This window comes from Hippocampus comes, unplaced genomic scaffold (assembly GCF_001891065.2).
Source record: "Hippocampus comes isolate QL1 unplaced genomic scaffold, H_comes_QL1_v1.1 scaffold68, whole genome shotgun sequence".
Lineage (NCBI taxonomy): Eukaryota > Metazoa > Chordata > Actinopteri > Syngnathiformes > Syngnathidae > Hippocampus > Hippocampus comes.
The window spans coordinates 3,544,586-3,553,104 of NW_017805625.1; positions in this window are offsets into that span (position 1 = coordinate 3,544,586).

An 8,519-nucleotide genomic window follows, 5' to 3' on the forward strand; every position below is an offset into this window, starting at 1 on the left:
GGGCCTACAACCCCCCTCCTTAGCTCGCGGGTAGCCGACAAAGCTTTACTCAGCCGACAGTCATCATCGAAAAGAGCACACTGACACATACAGCCAACACTTTCACACTATTTGACGACAGCATCATGGAGTTTCTGCAATAACGTTTCGCCTTTTGACCTCTCGACCTAATCCCCGGTGCTAGCATGTCAACTCAATATGTGCGCGAACACACTGGCTCAGTGTTACTGTGTGGGAAACATGAGCGATCGACATGTATTTTAAGTCCCCTCCTCCCGGAGGTTGATGATGACAGAAGCTGCGCTTGTCACCAAATTGTCATGGGCTCACTTTGCTTTCTTAGTTCCTGGGAATAATTCATCTCTACCGAGCCTCCTGCCTGTATCCACACAATCATGTTTTATCGACCACTCAAATGCTCTTGGTTCTAACAGCGTAATGAGGGATCATGTCTCCAAACAGGTGGAAGGAAGGTGGTACATCTTCAAAAAAAGTTAAATAGCAGCCTTATATGTTCCAGAATGTGCTAAAAATGTGAGCCACTTTCTTTCTAGTGAGAAGAGCCAGTAGCAAAGATGGCCCTCTGTGGTACCGATTTGAAGGCGTTTTTCTCAGGGATAGTCATACTTGATACATCCCCTTAATCCTACACTGCAGGGGTCCCCGACTACAAGGGCACAAGCTGGAATCAGGCTGCACAGAGAGACTTTCTTGAGAGTCAGAAGTTTAATTTTGAAAAGCAGTTTCACCTGCCCGTTCCTCTGTCAAAATGTTAGTTACAAAAAATGGGTGTGATTCTTCGAAAAGGAGAACAAACCAAATACCGAAAAAAAGAGAAGAGCCTTTTATCTCAAAAAAAAAAAAAAAATACAAAGACAATATAATTCAATATAGATCTGTAGTCCTACTTCAGGTTTGCGATTATGGCTTGTCGACTGACGCACCAAACCCGCTCTGTGTAATGTGACACAAAAGAATAAAAGATTCCGACACGATGGAATTGGCACAGAGCTCCCACGAATTACGACATTCTGCCAAATGTCGAGTTGTGTCTTTGTTTTTGTTTATATGCCGGTTCGTCAAAATCTCCTTTACTTGAAACCGGTCCGTGGAGCAAAAAAAAAAAAAAGGTTGGGGACTGCTGCTAAAAAGGCTTGGGTTTGCATATAAGTAAATTCGTATCGCTGTAACGCAGCAGAGCTGCAAACGGGGCCCGGCCTGCGTGTTCCACAATCTGACCTAGATTTGCTTTCTCCTCCCCCTTGTTCTCGCACTGTGTCATGTAGGCCAGGGAACCTCGTCAACCCATTAATATATATATTGAATTATGGTGCTGTGCAGTCATGCGTACACACACACACACACACACACACACACACACAAAGTTGTCAGGTGCATGTTGTATGGACCACACTGCTCAAACACTTCTCTATCTCATCCCTTGTTTTCTAAGTAAAACTGTCAGGGATTTCTACTTTATTGTTGCTGGGGGGGGGGGGGTTCCTTTTTTTTTTTTTTAATAGAAGGGGTTTCCATTGCGAGTCACTCCCAAAATGTCAAGAGGAAGTATAATCCAAACATGGATGAAGAAGACAAAAAAAGTTGTATGCTGTCATGTTGTACTCGTGGTGTGCGGTATAGTAGCAGGATGTTTGGTGTTCCAGCATGAGATCACAATCTTGATAAGTTACGGCTGAGTGACGACCAGAAGAGAAATGTAAAGTAACCAAATGGAGTTGGAATAGGTTTTTTTTTTCTTTTCTAAGGAAATAAAAGAAAATTGCTGATTAACTGAGTGACCATCGACTGATTTCAGTAGATGTAGCCAAACACTTTGACTTTGAGTGGTGGTGGGTAAGACTTGGAAACTCAAAGTCAGTCACACTTTTGGGGGACGGTATTACCATTTTCGGTTAGCAGGCTAGATGAGATCGTAAGAGTCAGGCCAGTACACCACATGAGGCGCAGAGGCAGCAACTCTGCGGTTGGACCCTTACCTTTACTCATGAGGGAGCTGAACACTCAAGTGTTTCTACCAAAACTGTCAGAAACAGACTTCATGAGGGCTTGAATTGAGTGAGTGGGCAGGCTGGTACTGAGAGTTCACGAGTTAAGCACTTGAGAGAGTCTCCAGATGATGTGGAGATTCTGCTTCCATCTGGAGGACAATGACTGCCTCAAGTAAAGGATCGTGTGGAAAGATAGATCCTTTTAAAAGGCCGCACAGACTGAACAGAGGTACCTCAAATGCTCTTTGGTCGAGGGATGAGACCCATTGTCGGATCACATGCTGTCTCAATGACCTTGAGTTTCCCTCCGGTTTATAATATTATAATTTGTTGTCATTTGACACCTTGGTTATGAAACAATGTTTCCAATGGTGCTCATGGACTACTGTACTGCGAATAAGCTCTGAGGCAGAAAGGATTATGGAATCAGTGCCCTTGATTGACTTTGTAGTTCAAGACATCGTTCATTCCCTAGTCCTCAATCACTGTGAAGCGATTTTTAATGTAGTGGGCACTTAAGTTAACTCAAGAGTCAAATTTGTTTTCAAACCACTTGGGCGCTTAATGATATCACTTTTGTCATACAAATTACATCGGCTGCAATAAATATAAAGCCATTAAAAAATAGATGTGTTAACATACGAAGCGGTTCAGTTGAGCCATCATATAGCACAGTAGCTTAACCATACCACATGATGCAAAAACATTATACATCTATTATTATCCAATAATTATTTTCAAGTAATTGTTGGAATGATTACCATAATACTTTGCTGTCCCATTTCAATTAAAACTGAGCATAATTTAGCAGAATTGTTTTTACAGCTCTTGTATTGGATGCCCAAGTGTATCTCATGTTGGGCCCAGTGAGGGCACAGTGTACACTCAACACTGCACCCTCCAACAAACGTGACAAGTGATGACTCAGTGTCATCCACATCATGCGTTTCTGAGGAAGTGGACACAGGCGTCTGCATATAAACTCACAAAAACATGTTTTTCTTGTTTTGTTTTTTGATAATAAAAGGGATGGTGTCCACTTGTCTGCTGGGTCAAATGCAGAGATTTGGTGAAACGGGCCAAATGCGGAAATTTCATGTACGTGTGAGAAAATCTGACAAATGAAGAGGATGATCCTTAATTTTATTGTCTGAAGTCATCAAAGTATTCATGCACAATTGTTCGACATTTAATTACTGCATACACCCTCTCCTTATGTCGTCCAGCTACAACCACAATAACCAACATGATTAAATAAATACCTTTCTGACAGTGTCAATTAAAATTGACAATTTATAGCTTTGCTTGAGGAGACTTCTGAGTAGACACAGTCCGGGTAATTGAGGGAAAAGTAGAAGTATTGATTAAATTCCTGTATTTATGTATTCTCAATCATATTCAGTTGGACATTTTTTCAATATGTTTTCTTTCTATGGGGGGAGGGGCGTTCCCACCTCCATTTTCCACGTATTGAATGTTTACCAGCATTTTGGGGAGAATATTCAGGGTTTAATGATTATTTTTCCCAGTGCATTTCAGTGGGCGTCAACTGTATGTAAATTTTGGCTATTGGTGGGGTGGGTTGGTCCCAATCTCCCAGTAACTAAACAAGTTGTTCAAATAGATGGGGCCATTTTCTGATCAGCTCAGTGATTGGTTATCATTTGTGTTTGTTTTTTCGATTGGTGATCAGCTGCAAAATCCTGATCGTGTAAAAAGCATGCCTGCCCTATACGTCAATCACGATCCACCGGTAGCTCGCGGACAGGTACCAAGTCTATCGCGAGGGGTGTTGAGAGAAAAAAAACAACCACCCAAAACCTTTGTGTGTCTGTGTGCCCGTTACTAATATGATACATTTTTTTTGTTAGTGTACACTGCACCCTTAGCATCCTATCAGTCTCACTTTCACAACAAGTATTTAATAAAATAAAATAAAATAAAAAAGTAGGCCCCCTTTAACTTACGGTGGCGCGTGACGTACATCACCGGAAGTTGTTAGCGGTCAGCAGGATGGAATGGCAGTTTGCGATCAGAGCTGTTGTGCTATGTATTTTATTGTAATTATTTTTCACATACAGAGTTTGTTTCTTGTACAATTCACCGAGGGCAGTGGCAAAGATGTGAATCTGAAATATGGCGGGAGAAGCATTTTAAAATGGTACACGTGAGCTACGATTGTTAACAAGCTGCGAAAGTGCGCCCCATGCCTCCGCGTCAGGTCTCTACTAAGGTAGGCAGTGATTTGTTATTCACGAACTCACAAACGTTGATGTCAACTTTATTTTTCTCTTTCGTTCCTCTTAGAGGCAGTTATGTCTATTGCTCATCAGGGCGTGCGCGTGTAAGTGCGTGCGTACGCACTCGTGTGCTGTAAAGAGTCGATCGCGGGAGGGTGGCTCATCGAAAAATAGATCTTTGGTCAAAAAAGGTTGGGCACCCCTGATGGAAAAGCTAATAATTGGCTAATTATGACAACTGGAAAAACACACCATGCCTGTATGGGTTTTTTTCTGATTAAATGGAAATGTTTTTAATTCTAGAAGCTCTTGGTTTATAAGCTGGCACAAGATCAAACTCATTTGCCATGAATCATTCTTGTTGCCATCAACATGAAACAATTCTCCTCAATAAGGTCATGTGTGAGGAATATATCATTGCTCTAAATCTGTTCTGTCATTGTCAATGCTTCCTGGTTCACGTTCCTTGCTGCGCTCTGTTTTTTTCCACCTTATAAAAACTCCCAAGATCTCAATCAATCATGATCTCAACGACTGTTTGATGTTACCTCTCTCTATGGGGTGTGTCAAAAAGTTTCCAGGGCTGATGTCACCTTTCTAATCCAAAATACAAACTTCTAGTTTGTAATCCCCTTAACAAAGTCTATCACACTTCCCCAGCCTTCTCTGGAACAACGTCATGCACTCTTGAAAGCTTAGGATAGAGGAAAAATTCACATAGAGCCGCCAGGTCTGGTGAGTTTGCACCGGCAAAAAGATGTTCTTCTTGACAAGGAACTGTCAGATGCTCTGGGCAGTGTGAATAGACGCGCTGTCACGGTGAAGCAACCACAAGACAACAACAGTCACCTGTTACCATGCACTGAATGAAGCAAACTCTGACGGAATCTTTTGTGGAAGTGTTGGTTGATGAGCTCAAGTTTGTAGTTGGGCTTTTTTTTTCTGACGCTTGTCATGCAACATCCACGGTGGACGGAAAAAAAAATAGCGAGCCATTTTGATAAAGTCCGGAGTAGAAAGAACAGAATATCTCTTGAAATTATACTTAAGAACAGAAATGAAGAGTCTCTACTTTGTTACTTGCGACTACAGGTGCAGAACCATACAAGTAGAATTCAAGATGTGTTGTCAGAAAGCTGATGACTAGTTGTCGACAACGCTGATCAGCCTTACATAGCTGTAATGGCCGAGCTGTGACTTGTCAAACAGGTTTTGTGAACGCCAGTCTGATACTCATCCGCAGGCATTCAAGTTGTTGGAATCTACCTATGAGTGACAGACTGCTCAGGTTACGCACCAGATCCCGTAACGGTTGAGTCCTCCATGTTTACATGCAGGCTGGCGCAGGCCCAGGGGAGGAAACAGTTCGTCATCCACGCAACAACCAGTTGAGCAACGTTAGCTCCATCGCAGCTAAGTCAGTGTTGTAGATACTTGTTGGAAGCGGGATTTAGACAGGTTGCTTCATCGTCCAGACATCATTATCTCAGATCGTGTCGATAGTTCATGCATCTGTGAGTTTCCAAAGAATAGTCATAAATTACCCTCCGGCGCCATTTCAGTAGACAAACTAGCACAAGCGGTATATCGCGAAGTTATGAAGACGCTAATCCCCTTTTCTATAATGCTTGACCACATTTGATTGATAAGGAGGATCGCCCAGCTGATAAGTCCAGAAACATGAACACTTCCAATTTCGAGGGCTCAATTAAGAGTCTCTGACCAAAGCCACGCCCATCACTGACGTGCATGAGACGTGTGATGTAAAGAAGCCGATGCTAATCGTCAGCCTTATTCATATTAATGTGTAAATGCATGAGACGTGTATTGTAAAGAAGCCTATGCTAGCCATGGATGCTATGCTAATCGTCAGCCTTATTCATATTAATGTGTAACGGAATCACACTAACAGTTAATTGGTTTAAAATTCACACAATCAATTAGAAATCAAAAAGATTAAATTGAAAGTGATAATTTTACCCCCCCCCCTCCCCCCCACAGAAGTCTTACTAATTCCGCATCAGAGCTCAACCCTCTCAGCCGCATGTGACCCCTTCCAGCTTTGAATCACAGCTCCTATGTTCACTTTTGTTTTGTCTGTGATTGCTTGTTTTGTAGATGGACAAGATTGGGGCAGAGAGGGCAGATTTAAATCCCTCCCCCTATTTTACTTGCACGACTGTTTGGTCATACTGACAGTTTTAACATCACTGACAAAAAATTATGTGGTTTTTATTGTATCCTGCCCTTTATTGTAAGACGTGTGACTGTGGGAGGTGGCGTGTTTATTTATATATGCCTTGCGATTGGGTGGTGACCTGATCAGGGCAGACCCCACCTCTCGCCAAAAGTCAGCTGGGACAGGTTGGAGCTCGCCCTTGAGCCATAAGAGGACAATTGAAAATGGTTGGATGGCTACATGATGCAAGTGTACCAAATGTTGTGGCTGTATTTCAATGTCATCATCTCTGTTTGACAATTACGGTCCAGTATTACTGTCATTATTTATCGCACGATACAAAGCCAAGCAAGTTCTATGCTTGAAAAGTAGTCAGTCTTAACTGCTCTCACATGCATAAAGTTAGATCCATAAATATTGTCTAAATGCTGTCGTTGCACTCAAATGTATCCCCGAACCATCCATCAGACTGCACAGGACAAAGTCAACTATGCATTATCTAAAAATACACACAGTTAAAAGCGAAAACATCTGGCAGCACTGTTAAGTTGCAGGAAGCAGCCTCGCTAAAACCTAAATGGAAAGGAATCCATAGTTCACGTCACTCCTTTCACACGCGAATTTGTTGTTTTGTCAAAAAATTCCGGGCATTTCTCTCAACGCAGGTCTTGCTTTATCATGTCAAAGAAGATTACATCAATCCCATTACGTATCAACTCCACCACCTTTCTGACCATATGCTCCAAAGCGCACCTGTCGCCTTTTGGCATACTGACTTGTGCTCTAATCTCCACCTCTGCTACAGTTGGTGACAAACAAATGACAAGGTACCGTAGCAGGAATGAGCTTGAGGTTACTGTTTTTGCAGGTGACTCAAAATAACAAACAGCGAACATCATCTGTTCTGTGACACAAGTTGACTTGCAAGTTAAGGTTTCATTTTTTACCCCCATGGGAAATCATTTCAAGAGAATTTATCATTGTAGTTTAAAAAAAAAAAAGTATTGACTCAACAGATGATATTTTTTCTTCCGTGCGGTTTTTGCACAGGTGTGCCTTAGGCTGCCAGCAATACAAAGCCACTCCAAAATACTTTTTTTTATCACACAGCACAATGCCACAGTTGCCGCAGGTTGCTGCAGTTGGAATGTTGACTGCAGGACCATCCCAGCTGTTGAGCATTCATTTTTATATACCATTGCTGCCGAAAATCTGGCAGCACATCCAATCGGCCACAAAATCGTAGACCACTTTCAACTATGCACCCCAGCCCAGGACCACCAGATCCTACATCTTCATCAGGGTCTCCACTTGATTGTAGTTCATCATCGAAACCCAAATGCTCACATTTGATAGCATTTGTCTCTTTGGAAAGGTGTTCTCCTCCTGAATCCCAGTTTTTCAAGGGTGGTCACATCAGGGTCCGACAACCCCCCTCCCCCACACTTTACATCAGCCAGAACTAATGATACTGAAGGCCCAGGGCATATTATATTGACAAGGCAGCACACAAAGGGTGAAATCTGACTGGACGCAATTCTACCATCTATATACATGTAGTACTGTAAGCAGTGCAGCTAAGAGAAATACTACAAAATGAAGAGAATTGACTGTTGGGACTAAATTAATTCAGTTTCATGGAACAAGTCATTAGAATTTAGGCTGTAAATGTAGGTCGGTGCTTCTGATAGTTTAGGGCCAGCAAAGAAGTCCTGGTTTGTTCCAGCATTTGGATGTTTTCAAGCATTCCTAATCTGGTTTGCCTAATGTCAAGGCAAGGAAGGCAAGTGGAGTCCGTTTGGTCCCGCTCAACCCCTACTACTATTCTCCCCCTATTTTCACCTTTCGAAAGCACGCAATGCAGTTATGCCCACACAAATATAAACTCACACGGGTCAGCGAGTGTATATACACGCACACACAGACGAGAGAGAGAGATGTGTGGCACTACTGGCTGTGGACCACAGGGACAGCTGACCCTAGCAGTTGATGGCCGGAGCAGGACGTGCTACGTGCTAAATTAGCTCGCCACCCCTTTTTTCCCCCCAACACACACACACGCACACACACACACGCGCGCAAACACTTCCA